The sequence below is a fragment of the Budorcas taxicolor genome, chromosome 11 (assembly GCF_023091745.1).
Source record: "Budorcas taxicolor isolate Tak-1 chromosome 11, Takin1.1, whole genome shotgun sequence".
NCBI lineage: Eukaryota > Metazoa > Chordata > Mammalia > Artiodactyla > Bovidae > Budorcas > Budorcas taxicolor.
This window is the reverse complement of record NC_068920.1, coordinates 136863574-136885016: the sequence shown is the minus strand read 5'-3', so window position 1 is coordinate 136885016 and position 21443 is coordinate 136863574. Positions and strand designations below refer to the sequence as shown.

The 21443-nt window shown below is 39.7% G+C and overlaps 1 pseudogene; it reads left to right on the top strand.

The window, feature by feature from the left end:
- The first annotated feature begins 12713 nt into the window (after positions 1–12713).
- On the top strand, positions 12714–15342 carry LOC128055727 (elongation factor 1-beta-like; annotated as a pseudogene).
- The last annotated feature ends 6101 nt before the right edge of the window (positions 15343–21443 follow it).

The following is a 21443-nucleotide window of genomic DNA, read 5'->3' as shown; positions in this document are numbered from 1 at the left end:
TGTTGGTTTCACTGAAATGAGATCTGTACCATCAGGTGCTGTCAGGTGGAAATGGCAGGGTAAGTAGCATATTTGATAGCAACCAAGATAAGGCTCCCTTGCAAATTGAACTTGAAACAAGCTAGATATAAATATAGATCTATTAAGGCAAAGCGCTTCATGTGTCAGTATCTATTGACTGCTTGATGCTGAGATGTATTTGTGCTGAATGGCAGGAGCTGGTGGGCCTGCCAGTCCCAGTAGGGTGTAAGATCCAGAGAGGTTTTTCCCAAAGATAAGTATTTGCTTACAAGTACACACACCCCTATTGTATTACAATGTGATTATACTTCATACTCTACTGAGAGATAAAATTGTCTATGATGGAAATCAGAGGGAGAGCACAATGCAGGGCTAGGGGCTGGTTGGCAGCATGCAAGATCAAACTCCCTTTTAACTTGTATTAGACAAGGGATTAACGTTGGATTTTGTGATATTTTTGACTGACACTCATACAGTTCCATTAAGAATAATCTTGGGAAATTATCTGAATGCATCTACTTAAATGACAAGAATGGATGATAAATTATATATCTCCATAGCTGTCTGTAAAAAGAGGGGGAGGTTCTGTAGACACTGGAGATTAGGCTTTGCTCTGTATTTTTGTAGTTATATTATTTTCCCATCTTAAGTTAGTGAAGTGGAGTTGATGGCTTTACCTAGTTTCATGGAGAGCAAGCATATCACACTATGCCTGTACATGCTCAGCCACTCAGTAGCGTCCAACTCTGCGACGCTATGGACCATAGCCCACCAGGTTCCTCTTTTCTCAGCAAGAATACTGGAGTCATTTCCTCTTCTAGAGGATCTTCCCGATCTTGGATCGAACCTGCATCTCCTGCATCTCTTGCTTTGGCAGGCAGATTCTTTACCACTGAACCACCTGGGAAGCCCTTATTTGGGAATTGTCTTCTATTTTGTTTATATCACCTCTGAGATACCATAATACAAATGTCTCTCACTGTGATGAAAAATGCACATGTCTATGCAGAATGATATCTGATTCAACATTGTGTTTGTGTTTCTCCAGTAGGCCCCGTTGAAAGGACGAACACATGCATTTCCTTTACCATCTGATCTTGATTTCATTCTAACCCTGTTATTTCCCACCCACGCAGGGCTTTGTGGCTTCCAACCCAGATTGATGAGATAATAGACCAGTGCTGCTGCCTCAGGATAAGGTGCAACAATGAAAGTTTTTCTGTTCAATAAAATTATTAAATGATATTTTTGCTGTTTTTTCCCCAATATTTTTTATGAACTTTTACATTCACAGAGTTTCATAAAGTCCTGTGGCTCTTCAAGCAATAACCAATTACAACTTTTTGTCCTGTTGCCCAGGGTGAAATGTGATTGAAGTAGGACCAGGTCTGAATGTCCAATGACCACTTTCAGATTTCAGTAAAATTAGTAATGTTACTTTATTCATGAAAGTGCTTTGAAAGGTTTAATTTTACTGATTGGATAGAAATTGGGAATATTACAGTTATTGCAATGCATATACTTCAGGCTATACCAATGTGCAGATAAGGATAGTGTTTCAGCAACATTTACAAAAGCAGTTGCACATTGACTGGTCCTTCCTTTCACTTTTCCCCAGCAGTTCTGAGAAACCCTGGAATCTTTAATGTAACCTGTGGACCTGTCAGTTTTCTTTGCAACTAGAATTAGGCTTTTATTTTTTTTCCACTTATGCTGTGACTTGCTCTAATGATGTCTGCTACTTCAATATTCTGTCTTGCTGTCCCTATTAAACCATTTAAATGTTCTAGTAATTGTAATATCTTTCATCTAGGTCACATCATCCCAGCTTCTTGTTGCCCCTGAAAGCAAGATAAATATAATTATCCAAACCATAAGCTACACTCTCAGATCGAAAATATTGTCACAGCTTATATCATCACGTTTTCCAGTAAGAGGATCACTAGTTGTCACTTGTAAATCTTTCTCTTTTTCAGATTTTGTATAAGATAGGATATGATCTGTAGTCAAATGAAGCAAATCTATTCCAGTCATTAGTTTTCGCTGTCTGTTGGGAGAATGGGAGAAAGTAGGAGAAATGTTCCCGCTTTGACAGCCCTGCATAATTTACCACTCTGAGTAAAACTAAAATGAAATATCCTCTCTGGGTCAAACTGAAATGAGCCACCTTGTCAGTTAGTACTAGCATCTTCTCCAGTAAATAGATCTGTCTCTTTGTACTGCTTTTTTGTGTGGAGGACAAGGTTCCCCAAGGTAAGAGCTGTTAGTTTATTATGGTGGTACACAAGTCTTTAGTTTTGTGTTGGTCACATGGCTTATATTTCTAGATCAAACGATTGTCCCTTTGCAAATTCTTCCCCCTGGGGTAATTGTAATTTCTCAAAAATATATGACAGATGAGGGAGCTTTGGGTAAACACTTATGTACCATGCATTTCAGTTGGACTGGAACTTGGCTTCTAGTTAGGCAGAACAAGTAACACCACTTCCCTAGAATCCGTTGCACAGTTTGATTTATATTAGGTTGAGACATCTACTGGGAATGCAACTCAAACAGCAGTGGAGTTCAGGCACATCTAGAAGCCTGGAGGATGGGTAGACTCATTGATAACCAAAATGCAAAGTGAGGGTGACTGTGTTCCACAGACTGAATTGATCATAATAAAATATGAAGTCTGGATTCATGATCAAGATTCTGTAACAGGGCATGAGGGTGAGAAGAAAGAAGCAGTTTTGTTGGTAACACGTTAGGTGGTGAAAATAGCATCATCTGGAATATAACAGGTGACCTTTGCTGGCTCTTTCCTTTCTGTTTCTATCAATAGTTATACATATGGACACTTCTTTTTTTTTCTAACAAAAAATACAAATGCATATTTACACATTTATTTGTATAATAGATTAAAACTTCAATCCGTATATTGGAGCAGCATAATGACATTCACATAGAAGTATTTGCATATGAAAGTCCTTGATTTGCATGGACAATTATAAGTACTTCTTTTTTTGCTGATGCAAATGAAGAAACACCTTTGGAAAATTGGCCTCATAATTTCTAATCATATATCATTGAATGGTGCATACACTTTTAGGAAAGGAATTGGCATCATTTTAAGAATAAGAAGTCATTTAGCAAGATTTTTTCTGGGAGAAGTGCTTCACCGAATGATCTTTTTTCTAATAATGCTTAAAAATTGAGCATTCAGTAGTCCAAAGATGAAAGAGATGAAAGGCTGACTTGGTGGTTCCTGGGTAAGCACAGAATGCCATACTTGACTTCACTTGACTATTATATGAAGAATTTTATAAATGTTTTCATTAGAAGCAATCAGAGGATTGTTTGTTTATGATCTTTACATTACAGAGCATTGAAATCTCTGAAAGGAAAGAGTGGTAGGAGGTCACTGGTTAAGTTTAAACAGGTCAAAGCTCAGCTCAGAAGGCCAGGGGCCATCCTAGGCATTTTCAGTAATATTCCCAGGTTTCTATCGCTGCAAATAAATTTCAAAGTGAGTTAAATATTTCCTGAGGGCATGAAACTCACATTAGAGTTTTAGCAGTTGTCCAAAAGCTCTAGATCTCTCAGAAGACTGAGTATGTAGCGTGATCTTTATTGTGGACATTCTGTCCAAAGTGTTTGGTCTGTCTCAGGGTGTTTCTCCCTGGTTATCAGTGGTTTAGATATGTGAAATCGCTTCCTGTCATAAGCATGATCAGGAGGAGAACATTTTCAGTTCTATCATTTATATGCTTTCAGTAATTACCCTTCATTTATTGGGTCATGAGAAATGACATTTTTGTTTCTAAGTGAATAGTGTTATAATGAATTCACTTCAGATTGTTAAATCTTGTCTGTAACTGAGGTGACTCTGCCCTTATGAAATCACTCTGCAGTAAACGTTTTTTCCTCCTTGTTCATCCAATAATATAGCCATCCTCAGCACATGAAACAGATGCCTCTTAGAAGGCTGCTGACTTCTTTATCCAGGTTATTTTATGAAAGGGCATGAGGACACTATGTTGGGGACATATTTTATGAAAGGGCATGGGGACACTAATCACAGTCCAGTGACTCAGGCTCCAGTAGGATGTCTTTCCAGCTTGGTGCAGTGAGCCATCTCCCTTTCCTTCCCCTGAGGCCTGAATGGATTTGTATGTCTGCCAGGAAGGATTCTGGGCATCATTCTCGTCACGCATTTCATTCTTGTACGTTTGTATCTGTTAGCAATTCCAGAAGCTGTCATTGCTCTGGCATATTAATTAAATTTAAACTTAGAATTGATTTCCAGTCATTTCATTCATATATATATATGTATGTATATATAATATATACATATATACTATAGAGTTGTGAATTATATGTCTATAAAACTGAATATATATGTATACACATATAATATATGTACATGTGTTTGTGTGTGTCTTCCAACTGAAAAGTTTATCCATAAGGATAATAAAATTTTTTCCACTCTCATGAAAGTAGGTTTGAAATCTGAAAAAACAAACTGAGGAACACTTCAATAATTACAACACTTTTTGTATATCTGTAACAGTTCTTATGTTTACAATAATCTTATTGTGAAGGTAGGTCAAAATAATAGTCCCTAGTTTATAGATGAGAAAATGGAGTTTGAGGAGATTTAAATGATCTGTTCAAGGTGATAACATGAGTCACTGCAAGACCCAAGGCTGAACTCAACCTCAAGGGCCCTAGTTTGGTGTTTCTTCTGATCCCACCAGGCCTATGTCTTCTTCTCTTGTATATCTAATAGCACCTTCCACAGCCTTGGGTAAAGCTTAGAGTCTAGGCTGTGCTTGTTAAATTCATAGAGGCTTCTTCCTTAGAGATCACACAGTATTCCCAAACCGAGTGTGCTCAGTGGTCTCACCTGTTAGCCCAACAATAATATCCTTAAAAATGCCAAGAGAAAGGGCTACAGCTTAGAAGATAAAACTGTCATTTTAACTATCCTGAATGGTGATATCATATTATACAGAACCTATTTTGAGAGAGATGTGAAAAATCACGAGAGGATACCATCAATATATATCTCATTAAACTATGACAATTAATACTGCCACATTACGGCCTTATGCTGTTTGAGGCAGTAAAGCTTACAGTAGTCTCTTTATGTCCTGCAGATTTCCAAGGAACAGTTCAGTTTCCAAATCTGCCATGCAGCCTCATCAGCTTCTCCAACACACAGACACACACAGACACACACAAACACAGACACACAGACACACACACACACACACACACACACACAGTTCTACCTTGTCCAGCCTCAGATGAGACCCACCTCTGTTGTTACACTGTGTTCACGTGTTTCATGCTTATCTCTTTTGTCCCACCACTAGTTATGAACACCTGGACCAAAAGGCTAGTACTGAGTTCATTTTACCCTCAAAGCCTAATAGGTACTTAATACATGTTTCTTGGATGAATAGTAGAATCTAAAGAAACAGATCTTAAGTTACATTTGTCAGCCATCTGTAGGCATGCTGCATCCAATTTAAAGCACCACAGTTCAGGAGATACAAGAGGATACAAAAAGGAGTGATAATTATGATGAAGTGGCTGAAAAGTGAAAACTTATAGGCAGGTTAAATCCCTGGAATAAGTGCATGGATAAGCCTGCTTGTCACGTTCACATGCATATTTCTATAACAGATCGAAAGCTTTTTGAAGATACCCATGAGCTTATTGTATAGGAAATGGCAAAGAATACTTTCTTACTTAAAATTTGTCAACCTCATTAATCGAAAATATTTATAAGCAGGTGAAGAGTATACCTCCACCCCTTCTTCCTCCTTTGAGTCATAAAAATCCACCATTTGGCTAACCATTGGTCTCCCTAGCCCACAAGACTAAAGTGTTTTGAGAGAGAAAACTGGAAAGTGGAGAGGACAGACAGTGCCCCCAAAAGATTCATGACCTGCAAGGTTGGGAGCTGTCCTCCACTCCTCAAAAATCAAAGGCACTTGGCAGCTTCTTAGGACTGAGGGAAACATGCTCTCTATGATTGTGCACAGGAACACTTGAAATGAAGATACACATTTCATAACACATAAACGGGCCCCACGCCCACATGGGGGCGACGCAGGGCCAAGAGGGTTGGAGGGCCACAATATGAACTCCAAATTTGTGTTGAGCTTTGCTAAAAACTTTGAAATTTGAAGTAAAATGAGGGGATGCTGACTTTTTAAAAAGGTACGTAAAGGTGTTAGTAAAAGGATGCTAACCTACCCGCTTAATAAACAACTGAGTGATTTTTAGGCACCAGAATTTTCATTTCTTTTTAAATATGAATTTATTCATTTTAATTAGAGGCTAATTACTTTACAAGATTATAGTGGTTTTGCCATACACTGACATGAATCGGCCACGGGTGTACACATGTTCCCCATCCGGAACCCCCCTCCCACCTCCCTTCCCGTCCCATCCTTCTGGATCATCCCAGGGCACCAGCCCTGAGCACCCTGTCTCATGCATCAAACCTGGACTGGCGATTAATTTCATATATGATAATATACATGTTTCAATGTCATTCTCCCAAATCATCCCACCCTTGCCCTCTCCCAGAGTCCAAAAGACTGTTCTATACATCTGTGTCTCTTTTGCTGTCTCGCATATAGGGTTATCGCTACCATCTTGCTAAATTCCATATATATGCATTAGTATATACGGTATTGGTGTTTTTCTTTCTGGCTTACTTCACTCTGTGTAATAGGCTCCAGTTTCATCCACCTCATTGGAACTGATTCAAATGTATTCTCTTAAATGGCTGAGTAATATTCCATTATGTATATGTACCACAGCTTTCTTATCCATTCATCTGCTAATGGGCATCTAGGTTGCTTCCATGTCCTGGCTATTATAAGCAGTGCTGCGATGAACATTGGGGTACACATGTGTGTGTATTCCCAGCAGTGGGATTGCTGGGTCATATGGCAGTTCTATTTCCAGTTTTTTAAGGAATCTCCACACTGTTCTCCATAGTGGCTGTACTAGTTTGCATTCCCACCAACAGTGCAAGAGGATTCCCTTTTCTCCACACCTTCTCCAGCATTTATTGCTTATAGACTTTTGGATTGCAGCCATTCTGACTGGTGTGAAATGGTACCTCATTGTGGTTTTGATTTGCATTTCTCTGATAATAATGGCGTTGAGCATCTTTTCATGTGTTTGTTAGCCATCTGTATGTCTTCTTTGGAGAAATGTCTGTTTAGTTCTTTGGCCCATTTTTTGATTGAGTCGTTTATTTTTCTGGAATTGAGTTGCAGGAGTGTATATTTTTCAGATTAATTCTTTGTCAGTTGCTTCATTTGCTATTATTTTCTCCCATTCTGAAGGCTGTCTTTTCGCCTTGCTTATAGTTTCCTTTTTTGTGCAAAAGCTTTTAAGTTTAATTAGGTCCCATTTGTTTATATTTGCTTTTATTTCCAATATTCTGGAAGTTGGGTCATAGAGGATCCTGCTGTGATTTCTGTCGGAGAGTGTTTTGCCTATGTTCTCCTCTAGGAGTTTTATGTTTCTGGTCTTATGTTTAGATCTTTAATCCATTTTGAGTTTATTTTTGTGTATGGTGTTAGAAAGTGTTCTAGTTTCATTCTTTTACAAGTGGTTGACCAGTTTTCCCAGTATCACTTGTTAAAGAGATTGTCTTTTCTCCATTGTAAATTCTTGCCTCCTTTGTTGAATATAAGGTATCCATAGGTGCGTGGATTTATCTCTGTGCTTTCTATTTTGTTCCATTGGTCTATATTTCTGTCTTTGAGGCACCACAACTTTAAATGGATGATCCTTCTCCATAAACAGAAGTCCAGAGTCCCTACTGCTTCCTTCTGGGAGCTGCCATGTCTCTTCATGTAGCATCATAAACAAGGGGAATCAGGCTTTTTCCACATTCTAAAGGAAACTTGTTACCATCTTCTCCAGGATCTGACTTATCATCCAGGGCCAGCCACTGGGATTTGCGTGGAAGGATCATTAGAAAGATGTGGTCCCCTGAAGATCCTACACCATATCTGCTGCTATCAGTTCAGTTCAGTCGCTCAGTCGTGTCTGACTCTTTGCAACCCCATGAATTGCAGCACGCCAGGCATCACTGTACATCACCAACTCCCAGCGTTCAATCAAACTCATGTCCATTGAGTCAGTGATGCCCTCTAGCCATCTCATCCTCTGTTGTCCCCTTTTCCTCTTGCCCCCAATCCCTCCCAGCATCAGAGTCTTTTCCAATGAGTCAACTCTTCCCATGAGGTGGCCAAAGTACTAGAGTTTCAGCTTTAGCATCATTTCTTCCAAAGAAGGCTCAAACTACCGCACAATTGCACTCATCTCACATGCTAGTAAAGTAATGCTCAAAATTCTCCAAGCCAGGCTTCAGCAATACGTGAACCATGAAATTCCTGATGTTCAAGCTGGTTTAAGAAAAGGCAGAGGAACCAGAGATCAAATTGCCAACATCCGCTGGATCATGGAAAAAGCAAGAGAGTTCCAGAAAAACATCTAGTTCTGCTTTATTGACTATGCCAAAGCCTTTGACTGTGTGGATCACAATAAACTGTGGAAAATTCTGAAAGAGATGGGAATACCAGACCACCTAACCTGCCTCTTAAGAAATCTGTATGCAGGTCAGGAAGCAAGAGTTAGAACTGGACATGGAACAACAGACTGGTTCCAAATAGGAAAAGGAGTGCATCAAGGCTGTATATTGTCACCCTGCTTATTTAACTTCTATGCAGAGTACATCATGAGAAACACTGGGCTGGAAGAAGCACAAGCTAGAATCAAGATTGCCGGGAGAAATATCAATAACCTCAGATATGCAGATGACACCACCTTTATGGCAGAAAGTGAAGAGGAACTAAAAAGCCTCTTGATGAAGGTGAAAGAGGAGAGTGAAAAAGTTGACTTGAAGCTCAACATTCAGAAAACGAAGATCATGGCATCCAGTCCCATCACTTCATGGGAAATAGATGGGGAAACAGTGGAAACAGTGTCAAACTTTATTTTTGGGGGCTCCAAAATCACTGCCGATGGTGACTGCAGCCATGAAATTAAAAGACACTTACTCCTTGGAAGAAAAGTTATGACCAACCTAGATAGCATATTCAAAAGCAGAGATACTACTTCACCGACTAAGGACCATCTAGTCAAGGCTATGGTTTTTCCAGTGGTCATGTATGGATCTGAGAGTTGGACTGTGAAGAAAGCTGAGCAACAAAGAATTGATGCATTTGAACTGTGGTGTTGAAGAAGACTCTTGAGATTCCCTTGGAGTGCAAGGAGATCCAACCAGTCCATTCTTTAGGAGATCAGACCTGGGATTTCTTTGGAAGGAATGATGCTAAAGCTGAAACTCCAGTACTTTGGCCACCTCATGCAAAGAGTTGACTCATTGGAAAAGACTCTGATGCTGGAAGGGATTGGAGGCAGGAGGAGAAGGGGATGACAGAGCATGAGATGGCTGGATGGCATCACTGACTCGATGGACGTGAGTCTGAGTGAACTCCGGGAGTTGGTGATGGACAGGGAGGCCTGGTGTGCTGTGATTCTTGGTGTCACAAAGAGTCGGACACAACTGAGCGACTGAACTGAAGTTCCAAAGAATACCCAGGGCTGATCTCCATTAGAATGTACTGGTGGGATCTCCTTGCAGTCCAAGGGACTCTCAAGAGTCTTCTCCAACACCACAGTTCGAAAGCATCAATTCTTTGGTGCTCAGCTTTCGTCACAAGTCTAACTCTCACATCCATACATGACCACTGGAAAAACCATAGCCTTGATTAGATGGACCTTTGTTGGCAAAGTAATGTCTCTGCTTTTCAATATGCTATCTAGGTTGGTCTGCTGCTTTAGGGACAAGCTAATAATTGCTCTGCACCCAGAATCCTGGGTTTTCACTGATGAGAATTCAGATTTAATGTTGCCCAGGATGTTCAAAATTACATCAGAGAGAATAATTTGTCATGAGGATAAATAAATAATACATTTGCTAGTTAGCGTGCAAATAAGTGATGACTCCTGGAAACTGTAACCTATTCAAATCCTATCTTTTCAAGCAAAATTGAGCCTACCATATAGGCAGAGCTGCTCCTCCATTTCTAACTTTAATGTTCCTGCTTTGGCACAGGTATTCCTTTTCATTAGAGCTTTTCAACCAGAAAAGCTAATACTGGAATATATTATACTACATATTTACCTCAAACTTAACAGGACTGAAGCCTTGGTGGAGCAGTTGACATGTGAGGAATACTAACAGCACTGAGCAGAGCAGGGGAAGGAAAAAAACAGAAATAAGATGGAGAGTGACATTGTTCCTTATACATGAATAACGTAAAAGGCAGAGTAAGATTCTCAGGTAGGAAAGCTGGTCAGAGGCAAAGTATGCTGAGATAGATTTTTTTTAAGTGGCAAAGAGTCCGACAGTAGATTTTCCACAACTTTTACCAGATAGTGAACTTATAGGATTAAAAAATAAAATATACACATGTAGGTGGAATGCTAAGGTTATTAGTAGAAATGAAAGTTGGCTAATGGATTCCTATCTTTTAAGGACTTTATTGTTAGAGTCTAGATTTATAAAGAGGGATACGTCCAAAAATATAACTCATTTTTTAACAACCAGAGAATCACTGATAGGAATTTGTGCAAGCCATAATGTTGCTCATCCCTTTACATGTTATTGATTTACCTTAGAGGAGATGAGCATAATTTTAAGAGCTGGTTGGAAGACAAGACTCAGTCATTTTCACTTTGTAGTACTCTTATTGTGATTTTGAACTGTGGTTTTTGTGGTGCATTGTTGTATAACTTTCCAAGTATATATTTATAATTTGTCATACCAGCTAAGCAGCCAACTCCTTAGGAGAAATCATGCATTTTTAACTTTTTATTCTGCTATATAACACCTAGCACAGTGGTGGCCACATTAAAACCCAGATACATATACAAAACACATCCTCTCCAGTAATACTGTTACTTGAAGGGACTGAACTGGAGCTGAGTAGTGGGCAGCCCCATAGTGCTGCCTGCAGACACATGGTCTTTGCTTATGGCAATCTCTTGTGGATACTTTGAGGACAGAGGTATCTCAGAATCCCCAGAATCTAGCATTACACCTAGCACAGAGTGAGTGGGTACCTATAGCTGGCAAATATAGAGGTCTGTTTGATTTGCAGTTCCACTTAAGGTATAAATCCACTTTGTAACCGGCAGCTCTACAGTCTTTTCCCTTCATTGTTCTCTCAAAGGATGATTAGACATAAGGTGGAACTAAAAGTCAAGAGAAGAAATTAGGTCAAATAAGCCTCAGGTGTTGAATGTGACAGGAGAGAATTTGTATGACTCCCCTGAGCCCAGGAGCTGTGGAGTGTCCTTAAATGACCCGGGCAGAAGAGAGGGGGAGTTTGACAATTACGCAGAGAGGCTGGAATAGAAGCAGAAGCAGTGACTCAAAAATGGCACAGCTCCAAGCTTCAGAACCGTGACGGAAGCAGGTGATGATTTGTGGAGCTATCTTAGTCTCCAACAGAAACAAGAAAAGACAGTTTTGATGAAGAAGTTGAAAGGAATAGAATGAAATAGGTAAATCTGAGGAAAAATAAGCTGATAGTTTGCACATGTGAGCATAGTAAGTGTGCTTCCGCCTTGGGGTCACTCTCCAGAGAGCCCCGTGATTCCCATCTTTCCATTCTTCAGGTCCTTACTTATTCATCACTTTATCAATGGTACAGATGAACCTATTTCCAGGACAGGAATAGAGACGCAGACATAGTGAAGGCACATGTGGACACAGGGGAGGAGGATAGGGAGGGGAAGGTGGGATGACCTTGGAGATTAGGATTGACATATGTATACTACCACGTGTAAAATGGACAGCTAGTGAGAGGCTGCTCTACAACACAGGCAGCTCAGCTCGGTGCTCTGTGATGACCTAGAGGGGTGGGTGGAGGCGGTGAGAGGGAGGCTTGGGAGGAAGGGGATATGTGTGTACATATAGCTGATTCACTTTGTTGTACAGTAGAAACTAACATAACATTATAATGCAATTATACTCAAATTAAAAAAAGAAAAAAATGAGGTTTTGCCTGACCATCATATTCAAACATAGCAGTCCATTTCCCCCATCCCTCTGTGTGCTTTAATGGACGTGCCCTACTCTCCTCCATAGCGTTCCTCATTCTTTAAAATACCATTTCCTTTCTTATTTATGACCATCTCTTCTGAGTGCAGCAAGAGAGCCATGAAGGCTGTTGGCTGTGTTAATTCTCTGCTGCCTCCTCAGCACCTAGAATAGTGCTCAGAACTTGGTAGGCATTGAATGAATGAATGTATGAATGAATGAAGCAAACTCTCTGGATGGAAGCACTGAGAACTGGTGATGGCAGATTTCTTGATCCATCACAAATTTTTATTTGATAGATAATCAGATTCTCTTTCCTGGCTTCAATGTTTCATCTGTACTATTGCCTGAGTCGTCACAAGTTGGGGGTAGGAAGAACATCGTATTTCCCCAGGGAAAAAACTAGACTAGTACATCTCTTTAAATTTCGTGTGCTTCATAGTCCCATGACTCTGTGAATCTAAGGTTTCATGATCTAAATATTCCATTTTTCCCCACAGTGAACCCTCCTTTACCTTTTAAATCAAATGAATATCTCAATTTTATGTGAAATCCAAAAATGGTGAACTTTATCATCGGCTTATATGTGAGTAAAATACATATATATATATATATATATATATATATATATATATATATATATATATATATACACACACACACAAGCATGTCAATAAAATGCATATATAAACATACAAATGTGCTGCTGCTGTTAAGTCGCTTCAGTCATGTCCGACTCTGTGCGACCCCATAGACAGCAGCCCACCAGGCTCCCCCGTCCCTGGGATTCTCCAGGCAAGAACACTGGGGTGGGTTGCCATTTCTTTATCCAATGTGTATACACCTATATGTAAACATAAGATAGAAAAGAAACCAAAATAATTTTCTGTGCCATTATTCTACTAGTTATTCTATATTGGCAAATTGGCTAATATATCCAGTTGAACCATTCAAAGCAGTTTTACTGATGTGTTTTCTTTTTTACCACCTGTTCTTTAAAAGAATTGACCAGATGCAGTAGACAACCCCTTAGCTGTTATTTAGAGAAAGCTTTGAGCTTGAATCAATATGATATTTCGCTCTGTAGGTATTGAAAATCATTCTACTGTTGTCACTAATTGCTTTGATATTCTGCAAGTACAAAGTGTCAGCTATTTATTAATAAATCTGTTTTTGTAGTAGGGGGCGCATCTTTACTGTTTATCATGTACCAGCAGTAAAAAGTACTGAAGCTCTAAATAGCGCATATAATGAAAGACTCTGTCAGTGTGCGGTGTATCTGCTGATTAGAAAGCAGGGATCTTGTGTAAAGTGATACACAAGAAGAAGGACAGTATACAGACAATTCTTCCAAAGCCCTCATCGCCAGTGATTACTCTTACATGGATTAAATGCTGTCAGATACAATCATTTATCAAGCAGTTGTGAAATGGGAAAATATAAAATTAAAAAGAGATTTCTGATGGCTTGTCACAGTCAGCCACTGGGCTAGGCTTGCATAGAATTCATGAGATTAAGTAGATAAAACACACATTTATTTGATTCTCTGATGTAACTAAATTGAGAAAGGTGGTTTGCAAGACAGATATCTCATGTCTTTTAGTCAGCAGTGAGTGATAGAGAAAACAGTCCTCTATCTTCATCTTTTCCACAGAACTCTTCTAGAGATGCAAACTGTAGCTCCAAACCATCCTGGGAAACAAAATTGTTTCCTCAGACAAGAAGGAGTGATGGGAGAATGTACTCCTCCATCATATACAAGCCACCATGTACTCAAATGTATTGCTGGATGTAGATGTCTATGAATTATTGTTTGGGGAGCATTGAGAAAACTCTCTTAGTCCCCAGAGATCATTTGCACCAGCTTAGACCAGTCTCTGAAATCATCATCACTGTGTCTGACAATTACAGGGACCCAAATTCCATGGATTATTTTTTCTCCAGGTCTAGTTTAAGGATGTTTAAGGACTACTTTAAGAATGACACCAACAAAAATGAACTTTATCAGGATAAGAAATACAGTATAGCTCCCAGGGACCCTGTGCTGGAAACTCAGAGGATCTGAGCATGTGTACACAACCTCTAGTTAGTCCAGACAGAACACAGATTTCTGTTCTGTCAGAACATCTAAAACTTTTCAGAACATGTGAATTAAATGCCTAATACAATATGTGACAAGCAAATAGGGAGGAATACAAGTGACTTCTGTTTCTAGTGGGAGGAAAGTGTATAAATAAATAACTGCACACATGCAATATGCTAATTGAGAAATGCATTATGCTGGTTAGGGTTTATAGTGGAATTAGTAACATATTGGGCTAGAGGAAAAGTTTCACTTAAGCTTTATGGAGAATGTGATTCTAGGAGGAGACTTCTAGAAGGGTTGAGAGGTCATCAGATAAACCAGGAAGTTTAAAATATTACAAAAGGCCTTTTTTTTTTCCCTCTTAGTGCTCAGTACTGACCAGTTGTGTGCCTCTTTTCCTCCACTGTCTCCCAGTTCTCGATTAGTTGTCGCCATGGGTTTTGGAGACTTGAAAGCCCCACTGGCCTCCAGGTGCCCAGTGACTACTCGGCGGACAAGAGTTACATAGAGGGGTATATGCCGTCACAAGCAGATATGGCAGTATTTGAAGCCGTCTCCGGCCCACCACCTGCCGACTTATGTCATGCCCTCCATTGGTATAATCACGTCAAATCTTATGAGAAGGAAAAGGCCAGGCTGCCAGGAGTGAAGAAAGCTTTGGGCAAGTATGGCCCTGCTAATGTGGAAGACACCACAGAAAGTGGATAGTGAAGATGATGATGACATGGATCTCTTTGGATCTGATGAGGAGGAGGAAAGTGAAGAAGTCAAGAGGCTAAGAGAAGAACGCCTTGCCCAGTATGAGTCAAAGAAAGCCAGAAAACAAACAGTTGTCACCAAGTCTTCCATCTTATTAGATGTGAAACCTTGGGATGATGAGACCGACATGGCAAAACTAGAGGAGTGCGTCAGAAGCATTCAAGCAGACGGCTTAGTCTGGGGCTCTTCTAAATTAGTTCTGGTTGGGTATGGCATTAAAAAACTTCAAATACAGTGTGTAGTTGAAGATGACAAAGTTGGGACAGACATGCTGGAGGAGCAGATCACTGCTTTTGACGAGTATGTACAGTCTATGGATGTGGCTGCATTCAACAAGATCTAAAATCCATCATGGATCAGTATCCTTAAAAAAAAGTTTGAAAGACAAAAAATAATAATAATAAAATAAATAGATAAAATATTACAAAAGAAATGCAGAAAAAAGAAATAGTCTCTGACTATTGGTGCTTTAAGTTCCCCCCACCCCAGCCTGATTCACATATTTTTCTCTTTTGTGGCAGCTTTCATTCATATAGCACGATGTAGCTTATGAATATTTACACGTGTTGTCTCATTTGATCTTCTGGCCACCTTCAAATTGTTTCAGGTTTAGGAAGGACTGGCCAAGCACTGCAGAAAATTATCTGAGTGATGATTTTATCAGCTTCTTCAAGGAGAGTGCATGGCAGGCTTCAGTCTACACACATAGAAACATTAATTCATTACATGTCGTGGGTGTCAGAGTGCATTAAGGCTTAATCCTCTGGTTGAGAAAGCATAGGACAGACATCCACCAAACCCATCTCCTTGTTGTCCTGACCACAAAGATATGTTTGTCAGCCTCCCCAGAAACAAAGTGGGGCCAAGTGTCTAAGTTCTAGTCAACAGAACACACATAGAATTGATGCATACTGCTTCTCAACCAACCTCATAAAATCCTCCTATGTGTTTCTCCATATCCTTTCCCTGTCCACTGGCTGAAATGAGAGAACCTTGAAGATACAGAGAACAGAGCCACAAAAACCACCTGCCAAAAACCGTTATCATACTATTATGGAAGAAAAAATAAAGTTTTATTATGTTAAGCCATTAAATTTTGGGACTTGTTTCTTAAAGTGATTAGCCTTCCTTGATGAATATGGCAGATGTATTATTTCCCAAGATTTATAGCCAAAGAAGGGCTTCCCTGCTGACTCAGATGGTAAAGAATCTGTCTGCAATGCAGGAGACCCATGTTCAATCAATGATTTGGGAAGGTCCCTTGGAGAAGGGAATGACTACCCATGCCAGTATTCTTGCCTGGAGAACTCCATGGACAGAGGAGCCTGGTGGGCTGCAGTCTGTGGGGATGAAAAGAGTCAGACACAACTGAGCAACTGACATTTCCATAACTAAAGAAAGAAAGATTCGCCGAAAAGGAAACTTTGACCAAGGCAAAATGGAAAGTAGAGAATGGAAACTCCACTTGATGCACACTATGTGACTCTTACTGTTCTCCCCAGCATCTTCTCTATATAGAGGGCAAAGGACCGCACAAGAACCAGGTCCAGCATAAAAGTTCTTTAATCACCAGTGATTTGGTGACTACTTACAGCCAGCTGAATTACACTTTGGCTTTTAGAATAAAGTCCTGTAATTGTGTTCCCCTCAAAAGTTATAGCTCACTTGGTAAAGAATCCACCTGCAATGCAGGAGACCCCGTTTTGATTCCTGGGTCAGGAAGATCCTCTGGAGAAGGGATAGGCTACCCACTCCAGTATTTTTGGGCTTCCCTTGTGGCTCAGCTGGTAAAGAATCTGCCTGCAGTGTGGAAGACCTGGGTTTGATCCCTGGGTTGGGAAGATCCCTGGGAGAAGGGAAAGTCTACCCATTCCAGTATTCTGGCCTGGAGATACAGTCCATGGGGTTGCAAAGAGTCAGACATGACGGAGTGACTTTCACTTTTCATTTTGAAAAGTTAGCTGAGCTTTGGCCTTTTCATTTCTGCTAGGAAACTGGCATACCTTCCAACGTCTCCTACCCAGTACCAGAGAGACACATCTGTCTCTTTGTTCTGCAACTTTGTCACTCAAAGCATCATCTACCGACCAGGAGCCTGGGGATCCCTGGGAAGTTACTAGAAATGCAGAATTGAAGCCTACTGAACCAAATATGCATCTTGGCTAAATCTCCAGGTGATTCTTATGCACATTAAATTTTGAGAAGTGTGGCTCTACAGCATCACTATAGCTTGAGATTTGCTTCCTGACCTAAAGTATCCCAGCATCTGTTGTCTCTTCTAAGCAGTATCCTCTTCATCTCGGCAAGTCTCCATTCGTTCTCTTACCTTGACCACACCCTTTTCTGGCTTGCAAGTGTGTTGACTTCCAGATGCCTACTTTGACTCACTTCAAGCCTGACTTTGGCTTCCTTTCACGTGATCTAGCCATCCCAGATTGAGAATCGGGTTCCACAAGCAGGCACCAGCTCTTATAAAGTAGATGTACACTCGAGGGAGAAGGATTTTAGGTGCTCCATAGTTAATTGACGTGTCATATTAGCTCCAGGTACTAAATGGGAATCTATGAAAAATGAGTCCTTGATTAACCAATGACTAGGTCAGCCTCTAGTAGAGGGAAAAGATCGGGACATAATGGGTTATCCTGGGAGAGCTTGCAATGTTAGACATTCATTTTTGGACTGATTAGCATTGGATAATTCTCCTCCATGTTTCCCACGTGGCTCAGTGGTCAAGAATTTGTCTGCCAAACAGGAGACCTGAGTTTGATCCCTGGGTTGGGAAGCTCCGCTGAAGGAAGAAATGACAACCCACCCCAGTATTCTTGCCTTAAAAATCCCATGGACAGAGGAGCCTAGTGGGCTATAGTCCATGGGGTCACAGAGAGTTGGACATGACTTAGCAACCAAACAGAACAGAATTCTCTTCCACAGCAAAACATGTTGGCTTATTTGCCTCTTATGGCATTATAGAAACTAAAACTAATACTATCAGTTCCCTCCTTTTAAATGAGAATGTATCACTGCTCGTAACTGAATACCTCAAGTGTCATCAGAGAAGGGTGATAGCATCTTTTTTCATATCTTCTGCATTTATTGCTACTCAGGCATCTGGCTTTGAGAATCAGCCAAGAATAGAAGTGCAGAGGCTTGTAATATGAGATAACACAGAACTGTAGTCTCTGAACAGGGTGACTCAAACATTTTTGTAGGTCAAAGGTAGTTTCCGGACCTGAAATTCAAAATGATTCACATCTCTTTTTTGATCGGGAATCTTAACATGTGACCCTTTGTTCTTCAACTGCTAACAAGTAAGGGAGGTTAGTGGCATCATTGGCAGCTGTCTTTGGAATGTGGTGGAGAGGAGTGTGGGTCCCTGGGCCCTGTGGCTGAGTCTCAGTTCGGGAACCATCCTTACTTGTTCTGTGAGCTTGTAGAAGTTGTATAACCTCTCTAGATCTCAGTTTCTTCTCTAAAAAGGGATTCAGAGGGTTCTTCTAAGTTAAATGAGACATGAAAAGTATTGAGTTGGTCAAAAAGTTCATTCGAGCTTTTCTGTAACAGCTTTTGGAAAATCCTGAGTGAGCAGTTTTGGCCAACCCAATATTTAGAACAGAACAGACAGAAATACAGGATCATCAAGAAGAATCAGCTCTTATCTTTTGTACCCATTTTCACCACTGTCATCTTTAGCAAGTGAGAAAGAAAGGATTTAAAATAAACTAGTCATTATCTTTGGCTGAAATGTTTTCCTGTTCCTGATTGGAAAATATGTAAGCATTGAAAACAATTATATTAGATGCCAGTAGCACTATAGATGGGGACCCTAGGCCACCAAGAGGCCCCATGAAGGCACTGGACCTAGAAGTTAGAATAATAATTCTTTAATTCACTTTGTTGAATATTGTCCTTGCCTCCTCCCTTACTGATAGTCTAGCTTTCCAAAGATTTCCAGTCTGATTTCCCTTGTGATCTTCATTATTCATGGCCACAGGGTTCTTGAATTGATCCAAGACATTTAAAACAAAATATTGTTTTGGAGTTCCTCTATCAGTCCCTGGGTTTGGAAGTTCTGCTTTGAAAGCAAGGTTTGTTACAGTGATCAGTATCAGTATGATAAGGAACAACAGCTTAGTCATCAACTTATCCTGGTTCACATGCCTCTTAAGTCTTCAAGTGTCTTGTGTGATTCTGATATTTCATCTCACATTTCCCTCTTCTCTGTTGTCCAATCATCGGTTAATGATACCAAAGTATAACACACGTTCAGGGTGCTGTGTCCCCTTCAAATCTTTTCATAACTGATTTAATACCATTTTACAGGTCTGTGCAATTCATCTAAACCCTTAAATCATTTTTCTTTCCCCAGCTTAAAGCCTTTCAATTCTATACCTTCACTGATAAGGCTTAACATTATAACAGCTTAAGATGTTCTTGCTCTTAGACGTGTAAGGGGAAATCACTGTTGTATCATTGCCAGTGTTTATCATGGAGTTTTTTATGGAGCACATCACAGAGTTTTGAAACAGCCAACACTCACAAAATTCTATTTTCATATTTAGAAAATGTCTTTGAGCAGGAAGTGACAATTGTGGCCAAGCTAACTGTGACTTGCTTCTAGTATATTTTCAGCACTGTTATTTTCAGAATAACCAAAGCCTTACATTAAACATATTACTTTTCTTCAAAAACAAATATTGAAAAGCAAAAAAAATCTATTATGCATTGCTTATAAAACAGAGTTGAAACTTTTTACTTTTTTCTTGAAAGTTATAGTTTTTCTGAGCACCTATTCCATTTCTACAAACTCCATATTTTTCTTCATTCAGTGTAACTACTTTTCTAGTTTTTGCCTTCCTAAGTATGTCAGTCATAACTATTTTTTTCTCAACATTCTTATCATTGTAGAATAATTATTTTGGCACACTCTATAGTCCCTGTTCTTTGAGGATAAGTTTTCATGTTATATTCATTATCACAGCCCTTATTTACATGGAGTAATTCCTTGGATATAGTAGATACTTGTTAAACATTTCCTGAAATTTTAATGAATTCATAAATGGAAGTAGTATAAAATATGAACTGGAAGTACCGGGTTATAATTCTGATTCTTCCCCCAAAAATATGACTTTGGGTAAATGTGGCAGGTAGACTGTTTAAGGTGATGCTATAATCTCTACCTCCTAATGTCCACACCCCTAAATGATCCCTTTCTCTCGAGTGTACACATTTCCATGACTTGCTTTTAGCCAATAAAGTTCAGCAAAGTGTTGAAATGTAAGAGATTAAATGGTAACATTGCATAACATTATAGTGCTCGATCTGATGGGATTTCTTTCCCTTGCTGACTTTGAGGAAACAAGTAGCCATACTGGGGAACTATACATGGCAAGGACTGTGAATGGCCTCTTGGAGCTGAGGAAGTCTGCTCAGCAGTAGCCAGTAAGAAACTAAAATCCTCAGTCCCACAACCACAAGAACTGAATTCCTTCAACAGTTGAATGAACTTGAAAGTAGATTCTGTCCCAGTTGAATCTCATATGAAGCTGAAATTTGGGTAACATCTTTACCGCAGCCAGTTGATAACCTAAGTAGGTGACACAGATAAGCAGATTTCAGACACGTGGCCCACAAAAACAGCAAGTAGTTGTTCTAAGCTGCTATGTTCCTGGTAATACCATTACACAGTAGTAGAAGACTAATACAGTAAGTTACACACTGAAGCTCCAACACTTTGGCCACCCAATGTGAAGAGCCAACTCACTGCCAAAGACACTGTCGCTCGGAAAGACTGAGGGCAGGAGAAGGAAGGCACAGAGGATGAGATGGTTGGATGGCATCACCCACTCAATGAGTTTGAGCAAACTCTGAGAGATAGTGAAGGACACGGAAGCCTGGCGTGCTGCTGTTCGTGGAGTTGCGAAGAGTCAGACACAACTTAGTGACTGAACAAGAGCAATAACTCACTGAATACTGGTCTTCAGAGTTGCAAAATGTAAATAAAGTTGTCTGTCCTACCTTACTTATAGTATTTTAAGTAGTTAAAATGAAAAGATTATGTGTTGAAAAGCATTTAAAAATTCTAAAACACTATATGAGCATTGTATTTTAAGGGAAACACTTTACTAATGTGATTTCATTTATTCTTCCAACAACACTTTGAAAAATGTAATATTACCATTCCTTTTTTATAGCCAAGGGAACTGTTACCTATCAGATGAAGAATCTGAATCTCAGAGAGGTCAAGTAATGAGCTTAAGGCAACACAGATTGTAATCGGTAGAGCTCAGATTTAAACTCTGTTTTAAATTCCAAATCCTAATTTAAAACCATGTAGTACCCATGCCTATGTCTATATATTTTTAAGAGTCTACAGGGCAAATTAGCATTTTAAAAATCTAATTAAATATCATAATTCTTAGATTTAATGAAGTAACCTAATTTCTC